Genomic DNA, 17578 nt, shown 5'->3' with positions numbered 1-17578 from the left:
CACACTCGGTACTTGCTTTTGAGTGGCAGATCTTCCATCTCTCTCTGTTCCCTCAAAGGTCTTTCACTTTAAGCAGTCAGTAAAATTGAAGTCTAGTTTTCTCTTTTATAACATGTGCCTTCTGTATGACTGCTAACTTAACTACTATCCCAATATAGAGGGTCTTCCTGACCATATTTTAGCCAGGTGCTAAATGTGTTGTTTGCTGAAACTTGTCCAGGCTGCTGCCTCAAATTTTTTCTCAGTTGTCCAAAGCCTCACAATCTTGGCCACCGTTACAGTCAAAGCCTGGCTACTGCTTTATATAGACTTCTAGAATAGGAACATGTCTTTGGATGAATACCCTTCAATTGCCTTGCAGAGCGTATCCACATCTCTTCAACCTTATCTCAGCTGAGCTTCCCAGAGGTATCACTGCCAACCACTAGGCCAGGAAACTGTTTGACCAGCAAGATGAAAAAAAAAAAAAATGCCAGGAAAAGCTTGGTTTTGTTTATTTGGGATAAGCAAAGCTGATACTGAAAACACGAAAGAATCATAACTGGGTTTGGGGGGGCTTGGGCTGAAGCAGAATTACAGCTAAGACCAGCTGTAATCTGTGTTCACCATTGCTAGCAGGCAGAGAGGGACAGAAATTTCTCCCCCTTCCCAAGCTTTTTCCCCTCATAATTGTTAGTTTATGTGTGTCATGGAAGGGATTCATCCCAAATACAAGCTCTGACTCAAAAGTTTTCTTAATCAGCATGTAAAAACATTACTGCGACTAGATTTGTCTGGAAAGAGGGTGGCCTTGTACGCATTCCTTTTCCAGAAATTGAGATGCACCAGGTAAGATTTTGTTGGATTCGGGACCTTTGCGGAAAGCCTGACCTCAGATACCTCCTATGTTTAATTTCCATACCAATGCCTCCACCAAAAAAACCCCCACCCAATCTTTATTTGTCTTCTTGCAGCTTCAGTCGCTGCAGTGTTGTCCTAAAAGCGGATTTGTTTACCCGATGTGCAAGCCAATAACACAGAGAGTCGAGGTATTTTCAAATTCGTTTCATTGATGCGCATGAATGGGTGCCTGTCTCAAGACAGCACACCCTTGTCTTAAAAATTCCCACAGTTATATACTTAAGTAATACATTTTCATTATTATTTCCCTTAATAATGGTTCTTCTTTCTTCGCTTCTCATGTAAATTAGCGCGCAGACTCTGTCTTCTTTCATTGTCTTCTTTTGAGCAGGTGGTATCATTTGAGTAGATGGTCAATGAGTCGGTGGTTGCGATCTCGCCCTGTAGGAATTACCTTTTACCTACTTCTTACTCTGTCTTGGCAGTTCCAAGCTGTTCTTTGAAGTTTGTTGATCAGACCACGATCTCTTACCTTTTCTGACATAAAGCCCCATTGTCTAACAGTTAGTTCCTAAACCCTAAATCATGCCTAGTTATTGTTTCCCCGTTTTAAATATTAACTGATGTGGGCTGTACACAGGACTTTAGCAGCTCCCCGGATATTTCAATCATATTATACGTATTAATTGATAACAGCAGGACGTGTTCCTTCCGAGCAAAAGGCTGTCACCCAGGGCAGCGCACGGTCAGCCTAGCTCTGGCTTTCATCCTTCACCCGCAGGAGGGTTTGCAGGGCTGGCTCCGCAAACACAACCGCAGCAAGGCTGGGAACGAGACCCCCTCCGTTTGGGCATTTGATCTCCAGATTCTGTACTGAGATTTGGGGTTTTTTTGGATGTGCTGTAGAAACACAGCAAGTTCCTCCTGGGGGAAGCAAACTTCCCCTCCCAACAGGGAACTAGTAACTGCTTGTATGGGTTTCTGAGCGGCAGAATTTTGGGCCAGTGACCCCCAGGCTTGGAAAATGCAGGTGGGAGGCCGCAAAAAAGAAGTGGGTCTTCTGAGCTGAATACCCTTAGAAATATTAGGAAGAACGCTGGTAGAAGAGCACCACGTGAGAGCAAGCGAGCAGAAACTGCTAGGGTAGAGTCAGGGAGTGAGGAAATGGCAAGAGGTAGAGGGAGAAGGGGAAAGAAATAGAGAAAATGTGCAAAGGGAAAATGAGAGAATAAAGGGAAACATGCCAAAAAAAGAGGAAGAGATACAGGAATATTGCTTTTAAAGAAGCTGAGTGAAAAAAAAAGAAAAATAAGCTAAAAGCAAAGCAAACAGCCTAGGGGGTTAAAATTTCCAACATTTAAAAACATATAAAATCAAATCATAATGATAGTGTATTCAAGAAGGTACGTATGCGAGTGAGCCTGCGTGCACATGACATTTTGTCCAGTCCTGCAGGTGTTTGTGTGCAGATTTCCATCTGGATCCAAAGGAAATTGAATTATTCTTTTCTTGGCATAAAGCTGCCTGTGGAGAACTTGTTTGGGAGAGCAGCTTCAGTTATAATAGTGGGGTTTTGTCCTGCTGTCGCATCAGTTTGCAGCAGAAGACAGGTACTTGAAATTCTGGTGGTGGGATGACGGTGCCTGGATTCCCAATAGAAGTGCTTTATCTTTGCCGTGACAGCTGCCCTGGGCATGCAGTGAGCCCTGCACTCACGTAGCAGGCAGCCACCTATGGTTCACTCACCAAAAATTGAATTAGATGAGGGCTGTAAGAGTCACAGATAAATAAGAAGGCTGGTTAACTATGAGACAGCTTTTGCCAGATCCAGATTCTCAGAAATCATGACTTTGTTTCCTCTCAGCTTTGCAAAAACAACTGTCATAATAATTATAATTAAAATATTTTTTCCACCTGTTTCTCCATGCTTTTTACTCCTGTAAGCCTCTGGCCGGCTGAGCCACCAAAGTCATGTTTTCATACTTTTCCCCCCATCACAAAGATGAAAAAAACCCAGAACAGCAAGGAAACAGATTTTGGGCTGAGTCAGTGTCTAACCAAGACTCTGGTTTTCATAGGAGTGCAAAAAAAAAAAAACAAAACCAAAAAACCCACGAGAGCCAGTATTGTTGCAACAGCCTCCGCAAACGACACTTCTAGACCCGTATCCTTCTGGAAACGGGTTTATCAGCTGGGTCTGATAAACTGCCGGTCTCTTTTGGAGATGCGGGATTCGGGCACTTTCCCGGGAGAGGCAGGGGCACGCACTCTCCTCCCGCTGCAGTCAGACCCGGGGGCTGGCCGCTCGGTCAGTTAACAGCGGCCAGGCTTTTCCAACCTCTTCTTCTCTCTCCCCCACCAAGTAAAACCTAAGATTAGCTCATGTACCGTTATCAATATTTCACTAGTACTCCCCGTTGCAGCAAATGGATGGTTCTGCTCAATAATTCATGGCTGGGTGTAGCCTATTAAATTTGTAGCGGGGTGTACACTTTCCTGTTATTTATTTATCATTGCTTTCATTTTACGGCATTTTTTTCCCCCTGCTATTTCATTTTTCACTTGCTTAAATGCCTCTCCTTCAAAGTTCAGACTGCTTGCAGGAAATTAATCTTGTTCCTTGTGCCTTTTAAGTAAGGCTAAGCTCTTACTCCAAGGGCCTGGGCCTGGGCCGTAAGGAAAACTTCCAGACAACACTCAGTCACTTCGGTGCGGGAGATTTCTTTGAAGCAAATGACTTTGGGAATTTGGTACCAAGTCTGACAGCCCAAAGTTCAGCCGTGGCCTCAGAGCTATCTGCTTTTTGTTTCACGGGCACGTTCGGCTACTTCTGCTGAGGGAACAACCTGCTCCAAGACCAGAGATTGATCGTTGCCCCATCTCCTCCTCTGCCAAGCAGGCACTGTTCTCTCCCAGGCCCCTGCACGGATGTTTTGGGGAGTGTAAATCTTTCCAGGCTGGTTGCAGGTTGTACCTCCTGCTTAGGAGTCATCTTTTGCTTTGCTTTGTGGAAGCAGTCTACTCCTAGCTTATTTGATCTTCGTGGCTCATCTCGATTCCTAAATAAGACGGCTTGACAGCGAAACCGAAATGAAGATTTCCTCAGAAGTCTCTCAGACAGGTTTTCAGAGGTTGGGGTTTGGAAAACAAAAGCTGCACAAGCATGTGAGATGATAAACCGGTCTCCCGGCCTAGGTTTAACAGGACGTTACCCTCCTGGTCGTTCCTGTGCCCAGCTCCAGGGGAAAGGGGGAGGTTTGGAGAGCCACCGCTTCTGAGAACGACCCCACCAAACCCATGCTTTTCAGTACGAGAGGACTTCTTTCTACAGTCCTCTGTCTCCAGACGTGTCAGTAGACAAGCCCAGGTGTCCCTCCTTGCCCAAGTGCAAACGCCTTGTTGCTGATTCACGCTCTGCCGTGTGGCAGGGGTTTCCCTCCATTTTCTTCACACCTGTGGAGGCAATGGGCCATCGCCCTCCACGCTACCTTCTCCCTCCTCCTCTGGCTCCACGCAGGAGATGTGCTGGGAATTGCTGATACGAGAGGGTCCATGGGGGTCGGTGGGTCCTGGTGTGGAGGGCGGTGGTGGCACGGGGGTCGGAGATCCCATGTTTTGGGGAGGGAGAGCATGGTGGCAGACTGCAGGTGGAGGTGAAGCCCAGCGGGGGTAGGTCTGCCCCACACCTTCCTGCACAAACAGATTGAGACAAAGAGTGAGATGCTCTTGTTGCATCAACAGATACTTCATGATACCGTGGTTCCACTCCCAAAAGACCCCAGTATCCATCTTGGGACAGGTTCAATGGGATCACCCACCATTGCTTTGCATTCTCGAGGCTTCTTCTGGCAGATGTCACGCGGGAAGAATACTGCGTAAAAGGTATTATTTTCACATGCGTTCTGCAAAGCCCCCGGTCTTTAGCATTCTCTCTCCTGCAGAGACCACACGTGGCATTTCAGAATACATTGCTAACATAGACGGTCCCAGCAGCAGGTCAAATTATCTCCCCCCCACCTGAGCGTAGGCCATCAGAGTAATGACTCCTGCTTCACAAGGGACTCATTTACCTTTCAACAGCATTTAAGTTCTCGGGGTCCATTTTCAGAAACGAGGCGGGCATTTCAGTACCTTAATCGCTAGCGGCTACAAGAAGCATCACTGACTTTAATAGGAACAAGAACAGGGTCACACGGAATAAAGGTGTGATTCAGATCACATCAAGCCGTAGCAGGAATTAGATTGGGTCCTCTGTACTTATACAAGAGCAAGATGTTATTTGTTTAAATAAGATCACTTTTAAATAATTTCCATTAATTTTGATTCGCCCTGGTTTTTCATGGACCAGGAGGTTCCCCTCAAAGGGTTCATTTAAAATTGTGCTGTCGATAAAACAAGGATACTTTGCAAGGTCCGCAGGAAGCTTCCACTGTCAGCGTGGAAGATCTGTGCTGCTGTCCCCACCATGCCCTTCCCATCCCGTGTACATTCTTGGGTGGAGGACACGTCCACAACCCGTGACTGTATCAGCAGCGGCAAGGAAGGCGTTGCATTATACGAATGTGGTTTTGCAAAATAATGGACTCATTCCCTGAAGCAGAAGCAGCCTGCAGGAAGGCAAATGTCCTGGGAGGCTGCAGTGGGCAGTTAAAAATGCAAAAGCCAAGAGGTGGTTGTGCCAGAAAAGGCCGCCGTGGGAATACCCTTCCCTCGTTCCCACAAGGAAACTGTTCACCCAGCAGACCCCAACTCCCTCCTTGGTTGGGGATCCCTGCAAACCCCCTCCGGGTTGCCAGAACACAACGCTGCCAAGTAAGATGAAGCTGCTGTACCTCTTTTTAGGCAGATGCCCCAGTTCCTCCGAATATAACTCCCACTCATTGGCAGAAACGGGATCAGTGGTTCCCGCAGGCTTTTTGGGTTGCCGCTTACCTTGCTAAGAAATATCCGAGCTTGATGACAGGAGAGAGCGGGCAGTCGCTGCCCTTCCTAAGGCTCCCCAAGGCACCCCGGGGGGTGAAGGGGAGGAAGGTGAGAGCCCCGAGGAGACGGGAGCGAACGCGTGCTGCCGCTCAGAGCTGTGGGTCTGATGCAGAGGCAGAGGAGAGCCGAGGCTGCGGGAGAGGAGGAGAAAAGCAGTGGAAGGGTTTGAAGCCTGCGGTGACACGGTCCGGCTGACCTGCAGTGAAGCGTGGCTGCATTGCATGGGCAGCAGGATGAGAGCGTCGGCGTTGCAAAAGGTGCGTGGGAAGAAAGGTGCTTCGGGCAGGGGGACAATAAGGGGCAAGGCTTTTGAAGTGTTTTAGTGGTGACAACAGAGGGGAGAGGATTGTTTCTGACCTGTTCAGCTGTGGCTCAGGGGTATGGTCTGTTTGTAATTATAGTCCTCCCTCTGTGAGTGATGAGACACAGTGCATGTTAATTTATGGTACTTAATTTGTAGGCGGTCATCTTCGCTGTTTCCTAATGTCTTTGCCTGTAACTGGAGGAACACCCCTCTCTAACTCTTCTGCCTTTCATGCAAGTAAATCTCAAACTAGCTGCATTGGGATTTTGGCCCTAAGACTGGAGCTGTAGGCCAACTGTATTATTTTTCTAATGCGGGACAGTAATGGACATTTAACTCAGTATCACAGTACATCCTATCGTAACACCGACTAGCCTGTTGCTCACTGTAAGCGTACATTACTGCAAAATACAAGCTCTTTATATTGAAGACTTAACAATTCAACACAATTCTAGAAAACTGATACTGTAATGATTGCCTGCAGTATCCTGCCCTGTGTAAGAAATTAGATTAGAGAGATCATTGTCATATAATCATACCTTGTCAGCAATACCACAAACGAACATCACACAGGTACAAGTTAACCAGGTACAGGTAGGAGTTAACTATTGCACCATGCCAGTTAAACGTATTTTAATGCTGCCCAATAAAATTGTTATTTGTGTGATGCTTCAAGGATACACAGTGCAGAATTTAAATAGTGCGTTGTCATGACAGGACTTCAGCTGGGGTTGTGTGTAAAGACTACCTAAGTTTAATAACGTTTGGTGAGATAGCATTATTAGGTATAGACAGCGACATTCCAGTGGGTCTTGAAATAGGGCAGAAAAAGGGAAAGGGATTCATGGTCCACGTGGCAAATATATCAAAATCTTTTCTTTATACTTGCCTTATAAATCCATCATACTTTAAATCGCATCCCTGCTGTCCCTGTATTTCTAAGCTTGTTCGAGCACTGGTTTAGCACCGCTAGTGCCTATTGGTATGTACTGATATGAATCAGTGCTGTGTACTAATGACGCAGTATTGAGCTCAGTCTAAGTGAGATGAATATAAAATATCATACGCTGGGGTGGAAAATCTGAGTCCCTCACCTGCCTTCTGCATAAGCTATAATAACTCAAGAGAGGATGTTAAGACTGCTTAGCAAACATCTCTGATAAGGAAAACCCCACCCTTAGTTTTCCTGTGCAAGGAAGATGTTAGATTTAAGCCACGCATCCACTTGGTGCCCTCTTCCCTATCTCAGAAAAGGTATCACAGCATTCAAGGGGATGTCATGGAGAGCAACAGAAATAATTAAGGATTTGAAAAAGGTCTGTAAGAAAGAAAAAAGTTGGGGCAAACCATCAGGCTGGCGTTAAATATCCTAGAAAACAAAGAAGAGGAGCCGTGGTACAGTCTATCAAATAATGAAATAGCATAGGGGAGGTTTTTTTCTAATACGAGAAAGTCATCCAAAATGCCCGGAACAGGTTTCAATGTAATTTGGAATACAGCCAATGTACGTGTGCTTCAAGGATGGATCTCAACTATGGGGATTTGTTTATGAGAAGGTTTTCCTGAAGCTCTCTACATCAGCCTGTAGCTGATGGTCCGGCTGGTCTGATGAATCGTGAATGACAGCTTTTTCATTAAAGCCATTCAATTTGGTTATTTTTTCAGCTGCCTGTTTTCAGAGGTAAAAGTTAGAACAGAAGTTGTTAAAAAAGCTGAAGGATGATTCTTCAGCCTGTGGAAAGTTGTGGGAATTTTGCTGTTAAGGCAGGACATTTCTTAAAATCCCCATGGGGTTGATGAATCACTTTTCATCTATTGATGTTGTGTTTTCAGTTCTGTTAAGGCTTCTGCAACACTGCGTCAACAAGGTTGAAAGGCAGCTAAAGTTTGCATCCATCAAGCACTTTTACGCGTGACCCTCCGTGTAGCTGGGAAATGTGCCCTTGAAATCGGTGTCAGTTGTGAGGTGGCATGAGGAGCACTGTGTCCTGTTTGAGGCTCCCCCGTACAAGAAAGGCTTTGACAAACTGTAGAGAGGCACCAGGATGGTCATGGGCTGGAGCACACAAGATCTGAGAAGAGGCAGAGAGGGCTGGACTTGTTCAGGAGAGGGCTGAGAGGGATCTTCTTGGTGCCTACACCTACCTAACCTTAGGTGCTTATAGAGAAGACGCAGCCAGCCTTTTGTCAGAGGTGCGCGCTGAGAATAAAAAGGTCACAAGTTGCATCAAGGGAAATGCCAACCACACGCGAGGGAAAAAAGTTTTCACGGCGAGGACGGTCAAACATTGGCAGAGGTTGCCCAGAGATGCTGAGGAGTCCCCATCCCCGCAGACACTGCCCCAGGAGCCCCAGCCTGACTTTGCAGCCAGCTTTGCGCTGAGCGCAGGGTAGGATTGCAGACCTTGTTGTTATGCAGGTTTAAAACATGGCTGCTTTTATCGCCAAAGAGAGAAGGCGTTTTGTGCATGCGTGTATGCGTGCATGTGCTTAGTGAGAGAGAACGGAACCAAAGAGGGGTAAAACTGAGAGGAAGTGCTACACGCCAGTGGACCTATGGTAGGAGTACTGAGGTGAAGAGGGAGACCAAAGAATGCTAAATTTCCTTATAAAGACAAAATCTATTTCACTATGACGTTTTGTCACCAGTCACTTCCCTCTCTGGGCTCAGTCTTGGGCTTACAGTCTTGGACTCGACTAGTTGCTCTGCAGGAAAGGAAGATCCTCCTAATCGCGCAGCAACTACTTCGCAGTTCCCCAACCTACAAAAAGTTTGGGTTTTTTTTAAGAAGTTCTCCCCTTTCTGTTGGATTTGCAGCTGTCGAGCTGTTGCTCCGGCAGTTTGGACCCACCGCTTGAGCCCGGGAGGTAAGATCACAGCACCTGCTGTTTTTTTAGCAAGTTGCCCTCGCTGAGCATACGAGCAGTTTAACTGCACAGGAAACTGTGGTCGCCATGAAAAAGCAGTGCAGGTTCTGTATTAGCGTGAAGCATTTTCCAGTTGTCTTGTGCACGGCATTTCTACTGACCTTCAGGGAAGTGTTTGATGGATTTAATTGGGCAGAGTGGTCTTTGACTGAGTAGTCTTTGAATTTGCATCAGTTTGGCAGGGTGTGATAAAGTAAGAAGCCATTACTTAGATTACAGAGTGGATCCCTGTAAGAAGGGAATTATAATTCCAGTGATGAAAAACACTGATTCATAAAGCTAATGTATTTTGGCTTGTAGTGTTTACAATATACTCTGCTGACTGTTAGGACATTTATACTAGGCTTTTATGAATGTAATTTTACTCTCCAGAGAATAAATAAAACTGATTCATGATGGAGCCTGATTGTAGTAGGGACTTCTGCTTTAAAAACAGTGATAGGGGGTGGTCCTAACATTATATTTGCCTTTTAGGATCTTGACTGTTGAAGCTGGTCAGGCTTGCCCCTTGCCTTCTTTAGGATTTCAGCCCAGGCTGTAGATGAACTGTGACTTGCAAATGTCTGCAGACATTTTAGGTTGTAGTATTGTGAACAAGAGCCTTTGGGCTTAACTTTCTGCTCTCTAAGAGCAGTAGACTTGCTGTTTTTGTCAGGTAGTGGTTTCCTCAGCACATGAATTTGGTTTGAACACTGTACAACTGACCCTTAAGCCTGTGAGCAACTTGACTTTTCAAGCAAATGGGACCTCAGGTCTTTGTTAGAGCAGCCAAAGTCACGGACAACGTTGGCCGGCTGACCCCTCACTGCTGCAGGTATGAAGATGATCTTTAGCAAGTGGCAGGTGAGATTGTGCCATCAGAAGTGCAGATGGGTGCTCAGCAGATGGCTGTTTGATTGTCTTAATAAAAGCAGATCCTGCCCTGAAACCTCTCGTGCAGAGGAACTCCATCATGTATCACTTCCCCCCCCCTTCTTGCTTGTCATGCAGGAGCCATTTGCCCTCCCAAAATGGGGCCAGAGGGTCTGCGGGGGGTCAGGGATGGGGCTAGGGAAGGTCTCCTGAGCGGACAGGAGATGTGGAAACCCCCTCTGCGGTGGGAAACTCCATCCAGGAGGGATGCTAGGGCCAGGAGGGACTGGGAAGTACCTGCCTGCCTGCTGGTCGCGAGAGCGGGGATTTCTGCTTCCATCCTGACCATGAGGTCCAGATTTACCGAGCTCAGAAGATGAAGACAGTGCTCACACAATAAGTCAAAAAAAGGTTGTATTATGATACTGGTTTTGAATCTGCTTCCTCAACTGAAACCAGGTAAGGGTTTGAACTTAACACTGTTATGGTTATGAAATGTTTGAGAGTCTATATGAAACTCACTGTACTTAAACAAGTCTAGTGATGTTGCTCACAGAACATACCACGCACTCCATCATGTTGTATTATGCTACCAATTTTTTTTTTTATCCTGTTTCCTTCTGATTTCAGTCATGAGCAGCTTAAAATGCAGCTGTGTAGCATGGAGCAGTTACCTTGATAGAAATCCCTACAGTAAAAGTCATCACCATATATTTTCTCTAAAGTATGAAAGAACTTTAGAAAGGGGTTGAGTAAAGGGGAAGGAAGGAGATGGGGGAGATCAGGAGAGTACAGTGCATTCAGAAGCGTAGCTCATTTTCATATTCTTAGCTCTTTCATGCAAAACAGCAGTGAAACGCTGATACAAAATGTAAAATATTTATCAAAATGAAAAATATTGATAAAAAACCTGTAACTGTATTCACGATACTGAAACCAGCTGTGCTGCAAGACGGAGCAGGGTGCTCTGCATTGGTCGCTCTGTGCATCTTTGCAGTTATCAAAGGGGAAAGCTGCAGGACGGGAAATAAATCACTGCCCTCGGGTGAGACAAGTGGGGTGTTCCGGACATGGAGCCTACGGGGAGGAAGAGTGGCATGCAAGCCCCGAGGGATGCCCGGCGGCGGGGGCTCAAGGACCATGCCATAAAGCCAAATTATTCTTGGGAGGAAAGGGGCACGGGAGGACTGTGCCTCCCGCTGCTCCAGCTCCTGCTTTGGTTCCCCATGGCACGCTCAGAGACCCTACAGCTCCCAGCGGGGCACCACTGCAGGAGGGGTTCCCAAGCGGCAGGACAGCCGGTAAGGAGGGCGACGTTCAGATGTGCTCTCTGTTTTCTGGTCTGTTTTGGTGGGTGGAAGGGTCTGATCCTTCAGGGGTTTGCTAAGCCCCTACAAATCCCTGCTGGAATCAGTGACGAGTCCTGCAAAACTGAGGACAGAATACAACTCCTGGCACGGGAGCAACAGCAACAGATTTGTAAATCCAGGCGGAATCAGTCAAATGCAAATATACATTTGTATCTAAAAAGAATATATCCACCTCCTTTTTACAGCTGGAACATGTTTTTAATATTTTCCATGCACAGAGGAACTGTTTTCCTGCTAACAAGCCGGAAACCCAGGCCACATTCTCCTTTCCTTGTGTCAGATATCAGGCTTTCACAGGACATTTGGGACTGAGTCAGTACTTCATGACCTGACCTTCTGCCATCGGGCTGCAGTACGATGACTGCCTTAGAGGAATAGGAAGAGAGGCTTTTATCTGTCTGTCCAGGGTTTTGTGTCCCACCTGCCACCCCAGTCGTGATGGGGCAGAAGTGGGGTAGCTCCTCAAACCCTTATCCAAAGCAGCCCTTGTAGATGCTCTCCTCTTCCCCCACCTCAGTTAACAAAGGTGGAACTGGGGGAGGACAGGGCTTTCCCTGCCAAATAGGACATCTGTTTAATGACTGAAGCTGTTTGTCAATTTGGCTTGGTTTGAAAACCAGCTTTGGCCAAAAAAAAAAAAAAAAAAGAAAAAAAATCACTGGAAAACATTTGACAATCAAAATGCTCCTTTTTCTACGGAAAAATGTTTTCACTTTAAAGCTAGCTAGCTTGTGTTGGTAAAGGGATAGAAAAGAGAAGCGACCCAACAAAATATGTAGCGTACTGGATCAATTTTTTCTTTTTTTAAGAAAAATTCTACAGACTCTGATTGAAAAATAATATGCACATATATGCTGTCTCCCTGGTAGGATGCATCTGACAGATAAAAAACACATAAGGAGGGTATTTATGAGTTCACAGCTCTGCTTTTTCAGTGTCTTACTTTCCTTGAAGGATTAGCCCTCCCTGCCACAGAGTGGTACATTGGAAAGAGATCTCCGTTTTGCTACAAACCCTGTGGATTTTCCCTTCCTAAGCCCTGTTGACTCATATTTGATTTAGGACTCAGGCATCGCATTGACAAATAAGGTCCTTCATAAAATGGAACATTAAGAAAATAACTCATGGGCATCACCATGTTGCTTTCTGAACAGTGATAAATGTCTTTTCTCTGTGTTTCTTCAATTTGTATACCAAATAATATATATGAAGTGCAACAGCTTAATAATTCCAGCACCTGCATACACGGTGAGGTTTTGCTGTTGCAGGCAGCAGTCATTTTAAAATACCTTTGAGGCAAAGATTGTCATTTATTGTGGGCTGAACTGTGAATCTTGATCGTGCGCCAGGGAGGAACTATTTGCCATAACTTCAGAAAGACTCCTCTCTGTGTTTTGTATGCTGATTTAAACGGCAAGATCCCACCCAGATTGAAGGTACTGTAATCCAAGTTACATTTTGCTAATAGAGCCAATATGTTTCAGTCTACTTTAGGATTTAAAATTTAGCTCGGCATCTTTGAGGAAATTAGAAAAACCTCTTATCCGTGTGTATATCTATAGCTATTTAAATAGGGAAATAGTCATACCACTAAGTGCACAACTTGAAAAATAGACTTTTTTTTCTATGAACAACCTCACGTGTTCCAAGATGTTGCAATTTGTGCTTCTTAAATGATTTGCAAAGTTGTTGTGTAAGAAATGCATCTAATTGACATGTGGCTCAAAACCTGATGGTATTTGCTGATGCTGTCAGTCATGGTGAGTCGCTGGCTAGCTGAATAACTCACCAGCAAGGAAGAGACATAGGGATTCTAGCTTTCATCTTACATCATTAGCAGAAAAAAACCTATCACAAAAAAAATGTCCATGCAATCTGCCTGGAAGCTGTGACGCTGAACAAGAATAAAGGACATGGGTGGGATTGTTTGTTTGTCTAAGATGGCTGGAGACCCTAGAGCCATTGCTGCAGATTATCACTGCTCCAAACTAGCAGTAAGGCTGGGGAAATTTAGCATTAATGCTGCCGTCCTACTTTGCTGTGGGTGCACTATGGATCACCCTGCTAATGCAGGGATACAAACACATTATTTTGATCAGAACTGTAATAACAACAGGTAATAAACATTATATGAGAGAGAAGCAATATAATAGCAAGTATGCTGAGACTACGAAGTTTAATTGGGAGATAAACTAGTCCGGATTATGCAAAAGAATATGTTTGGCTGACTACCAACAAGATGGCTTTGCCTGTTGCATGTTAGTTGAATTTTTTTGCACAAGATGAAACTTTAAAATTGAGGAACTTCTAGGCCACACCGTTGTGGTTATAACATTGATTCTTCTTTCAACATGAGATCCACTAAATAATTTCTCTTTTTTTCACCCCTTAGCGAGGATTAAAATGACAAAAACTTGTCTCCAGAAGGAAAATACTTATCAGAGCCTAACTCATAAATCTTCTCTTTCTTCTCCTCAGCCCTTCCATACTGTAGAAAATTAGCTGAGACACATAATTTCAACAGAAATGCATATGTATATATGGACTTACATGTGGGACCTTATGAGAGAAAGATAGAGGGAAATATTTCTGGGGAGAAATATCCTATCAGGGATATTCCAATGAGCGACCAGGAATGAGGAGGGCCCCAAAGGTGCAAGAATTATGGGACAAAAATTGAATATGCTCAAGATACTCCCTTTTCTCATATATTTTTCTGGCGTGCAAGACACTTCAGACCTATCACAAGAGTTTCTGCACAATTCTGAGGCCACTTCTCTTATTTCTGCGTGCTGCTGGCATTGTCCAGGGCAGGCTGTGCGTTGGGGGAGGATTGCTGCTGATGCCTCTTTGATATCAGCTAGGAAGGCAAGGTTAATGCAGGAAAGAGCTGGGGAATTATTACCCAACCATTACGGAAAGCTGGACATTTGGAAATTGAGTTTGTGGATGAGACAAGAAAGAGGAAAGAAAAGGAACTGGAGCTGTGAGCTCGGATAAAGTAAAAGGCAGTTTTGTGTGCGACGGGGGACACGGTCTCACGCTGCCCCACACAACCCTAACAGCTATGTTTTGCAACAGCGAGTGTTTCTTGCTTCATCACTTTCAGAAAAAATAAACAAGTTTGAAGAGAAGATAGCAGAAGAAATAGGGAAATTTATATATGACAGGGAACACACGTGCAATCCTTTATCTCATCACTCTCCAACAGGTAGAAGGGTTATTGTATTATTAACAAAGTACAAGTGCGTTAACAAAATAAAGCCCTGATGGTAGAAGGTGAGTAAATATTTAGTAATTTATTCAACTACCTCAGCACCAAATTCACAGTTAAGTTGCTCCTGATGACTTAGAAATGTGTTTGTGAAATGTAATGTTGCCCCATGAAATTTGCTTTTTTGCCTTGGGGAAAGGTACAATTTTATGTCTAGCTGTAAAGTGTGGTTTCACGTCTTCAAGGTTTTCATTGCCTTGCTTGCAATAAAGCTTAAACACCAGAGAAGTGGAGGAAAATATGAAACAAGGTAACCATTTAATACAAGTCTTGGAAACCTTTAGGTTTTAATGGCTTTGCCATTTATTATTTATATTGCGTGGTGGGTGCACGCTTTGCCAAGTAGTACATAACGAGCCAGCTTCTCAGACTATGGCTTCAAAATCAAAAAAGATGAAAGAACATCAATACCGCTGTGTTTCAATTTAGCAGTAACGTTCAGGTTTGAGATTATTTTAGTTCTTCCTTTATATTCCAGACAGAAAATAGTTTGTTATTAGTTCTCTTAAAACATCAGTGGGATAGTAGGTTCTTCTGAGGATAAGGTCAAAGGAAAGGAGGCTTTACGGCATGGCTGTAATGTATTGGCTTGGAAATGACGGCAGGAAGGGGAGTGCTCTTTTGATATCAGTTCGTAGAGGCTCTTTTGATATCAGTTTGTTACAATTCTCAGCAGCTTAGGTGAGGCCATTTTCCCTTTTCTACATTAACCTGTAACTCAGCAGTCTTCTGGGGAGGAAGGAGTGTATTTGCACAACTTCATTTTTGCTTTTGCAATAGCAGGTTTATGCTGTTTGGCAAACAAGAATGAAGTGTCAGTTCCAGGCAATATGTAATCCGGATGCCCTGATGCCCTCTGAAGCTCAGTCTGTCTCAAGGAGTGTTTTATTTTCCTCCTGAATTTTTATTACCTTCCATTTCTTTCTTGTTGGCAGTTCCACTGTCTTTCTTGCTCTGACCCGTGGATCTGTCTTCCCTTCCTCCGCATCCTGCCTCCACATCCAAACATGTGCTGACTTTCATCTTGTTCTCTCTAAGGAACTTCAATTCTTTCACTGATCTTCGATCACGCCAAGTTCAAGATCCTTCCTCCCAGCTGCCGCTGACCTTCGAAATCTCATTTGTGCTGATAGCTAAGCTGTTTGCATTTGTTCCTTCTCAAACTCCCCTCCCTCTTGCCGTGCCTCCCCCCTGCCCAGCTTTTCTCTTTGCTTCTTGCCGTACATTTCTGTGCTCAAACCCTTCGCCTGGTTCTCATCAGCTGATTTTCCCTTTGCTCCTCCCTCAGTTCCTCAACAGCTGTTCCCTTCAAAGAAGCTGTTTCAACTTGTTCATATTGCCCGTCATCTCCACATATTCTCCTTTGCTGTTACGCCATCCTCTGCACTTTTTTCTCTGCATCTGTCTTGTCATACTGATTTTGCAAACGGTTTGGAGCAGAGCAGCGCACCGTATGCTTGCAATGCCTTGTGGATTATCAGTAACTGGACTATTCACCCAGGGTTGTTGGATGCCCTCTTGATGGGATGCCCAAGGTATTTTCAGTTTGCGTTGAGGATGGTGAAGTGCTGGAAGTGTTTGACCCCTAGAAGCAAATAACTCTGCTCTTGTCTGATAAAATCAGAAGGAAAATATTGGGCCTGACCTCCCTCACCATTATCCAGAAGCATTTTACATTTCTGTGTGCCTAAATATCATCTTTTACTTTTAATGATCTAAGCAAAATAAGCAGTTCATATACTGAAAAGTAGCTTTTTGAAAGTGGATTTGCTCTTTTTGCTGTGTGTTGCTAAAGCTTTGGACTTTTACTCTCTTGATTTCCCTGTTTTGTTTTTACTACTTGAACAATTTAAAAAAATGGCAGCTATTTTTAATTGTGAATAACTCTGAAACCTCGAATCTGAAAATTCTGGTTTTGATTAATTGAGTGTAAATTTGAGGGCTTTCACGCACTTGGCAGAGGTTTTCTGGATGCAGGTGAGCCTCGAAGACCCACAGTGAAGACTTTCAACTCTTTCCCTGCCTTTATTGCAGTCCCTTGCCAAAACTGGGACTAGAGGTAGCCCTGAAACTGTGTAGAGGTGGTGGCTATAAAGGAATTTTCTTGCTGGTATGGACTTTACGTGGCAGATGTACTGCGATAGGCACCAGTATCAAACCCTCAGAGAGATGATGGGTTACGATGCGCTTGACCTGCCGATAATTTTTTCTCAAGGTTATAAAACTCTTTGCAAAAGTAATGTTATAGGCAGCAACCTGTGGTGTTTCTTACCTGTTCAGCTCTAGAACAGTCTTAACACTATTAAATGTTGTGTCGCAAATTATATTGCTTGATCAAGTGACTGGACTGGAAGGGATGACTTTGCAGTGGAATATGGATTTTCTTGCTGATAGTGCAAGATTTTCATGTGTCCAGGAGCATTTTAGCTAATCCACACGTTGCAAAAACACACAGCATGCAACTGAAAAAGATTGGTAGTGAGGAATCAGAGGCAGGAAAGATACCAGGATGAAGGAGGAAGACTATGATCTAATTTTGTCCTAGTATACATAACCCACATTGCTAGTGGATCACAGGGATTTTTACAGGTAATCCTTGACAGTAGGGTGGTTAGAACCACTTTTATATTATATTAGTATTTCAGTAACAATCACCAGCTCCGTTGTGCTGAAAACTGCACATGGGTTCTCATGCCCCAAAAGCGACTGCATTATGGATTATGCTGCATTTCTCTACTTACGAAGGTTGGAATGAATGAACAGATTTTTCTCTGGAAGCTGTCCTCACCCTAAAAATCACAGTGATGAGGCAGATAAAGGGTGCATAATACTACAGGGAGACAGCAGACAAAAAGCCAACCACATAAGATCGCCTTTGGGCTATTTCAAAGCCATGTCCATAGTGGTTCTCACAGATACAAGGAATCAATGCATGAGTTCAGGAGAGCATTAAATCTGAAGCCCAGATAGGCTGTACACAACTCTGTGCCTTTGTAGAGGGCTGTAGCAAATCTGTAATTTTTTAAA

General features: G+C 44.4%; 2 protein-coding genes across 5 annotated transcripts in view; both read left to right on the top strand.

Annotated features, from left to right (window-relative positions):
- CPB2 (carboxypeptidase B2) overlaps nucleotides 1–17578 on the top strand; it is a 277528-nt gene that overhangs the window by 206125 nt on the left and 53825 nt on the right. The window lies entirely within an intron of this gene.
- Nucleotides 1–17578, top strand: part of LCP1 (lymphocyte cytosolic protein 1) — a 50948-nt gene that overhangs the window by 10223 nt on the left and 23147 nt on the right. The window contains exon 1 of one of the 4 annotated variants that reach the window (XM_052786112.1): nucleotides 6062–6080. The exons of 1 other annotated variant lie outside the window; for it this stretch is intronic. The gene's annotated coding sequence lies outside the window, so the exon portion shown is untranslated. Of the gene's footprint in view, nucleotides 1–6061; nucleotides 6081–8784; nucleotides 8996–17578 lie in introns of those variants that run through there. 2 more of the 4 variants (XM_052786110.1, XM_052786113.1) reach the window with 2 other exon arrangements.

The sequence above is a fragment of the Harpia harpyja genome, chromosome 4 (genome assembly GCF_026419915.1).
Source record: "Harpia harpyja isolate bHarHar1 chromosome 4, bHarHar1 primary haplotype, whole genome shotgun sequence".
In the NCBI taxonomy this organism is placed as follows: Eukaryota; Metazoa; Chordata; class Aves; order Accipitriformes; family Accipitridae; genus Harpia; species Harpia harpyja.
This window is presented reverse-complemented; position numbering and strand designations above follow the sequence as displayed.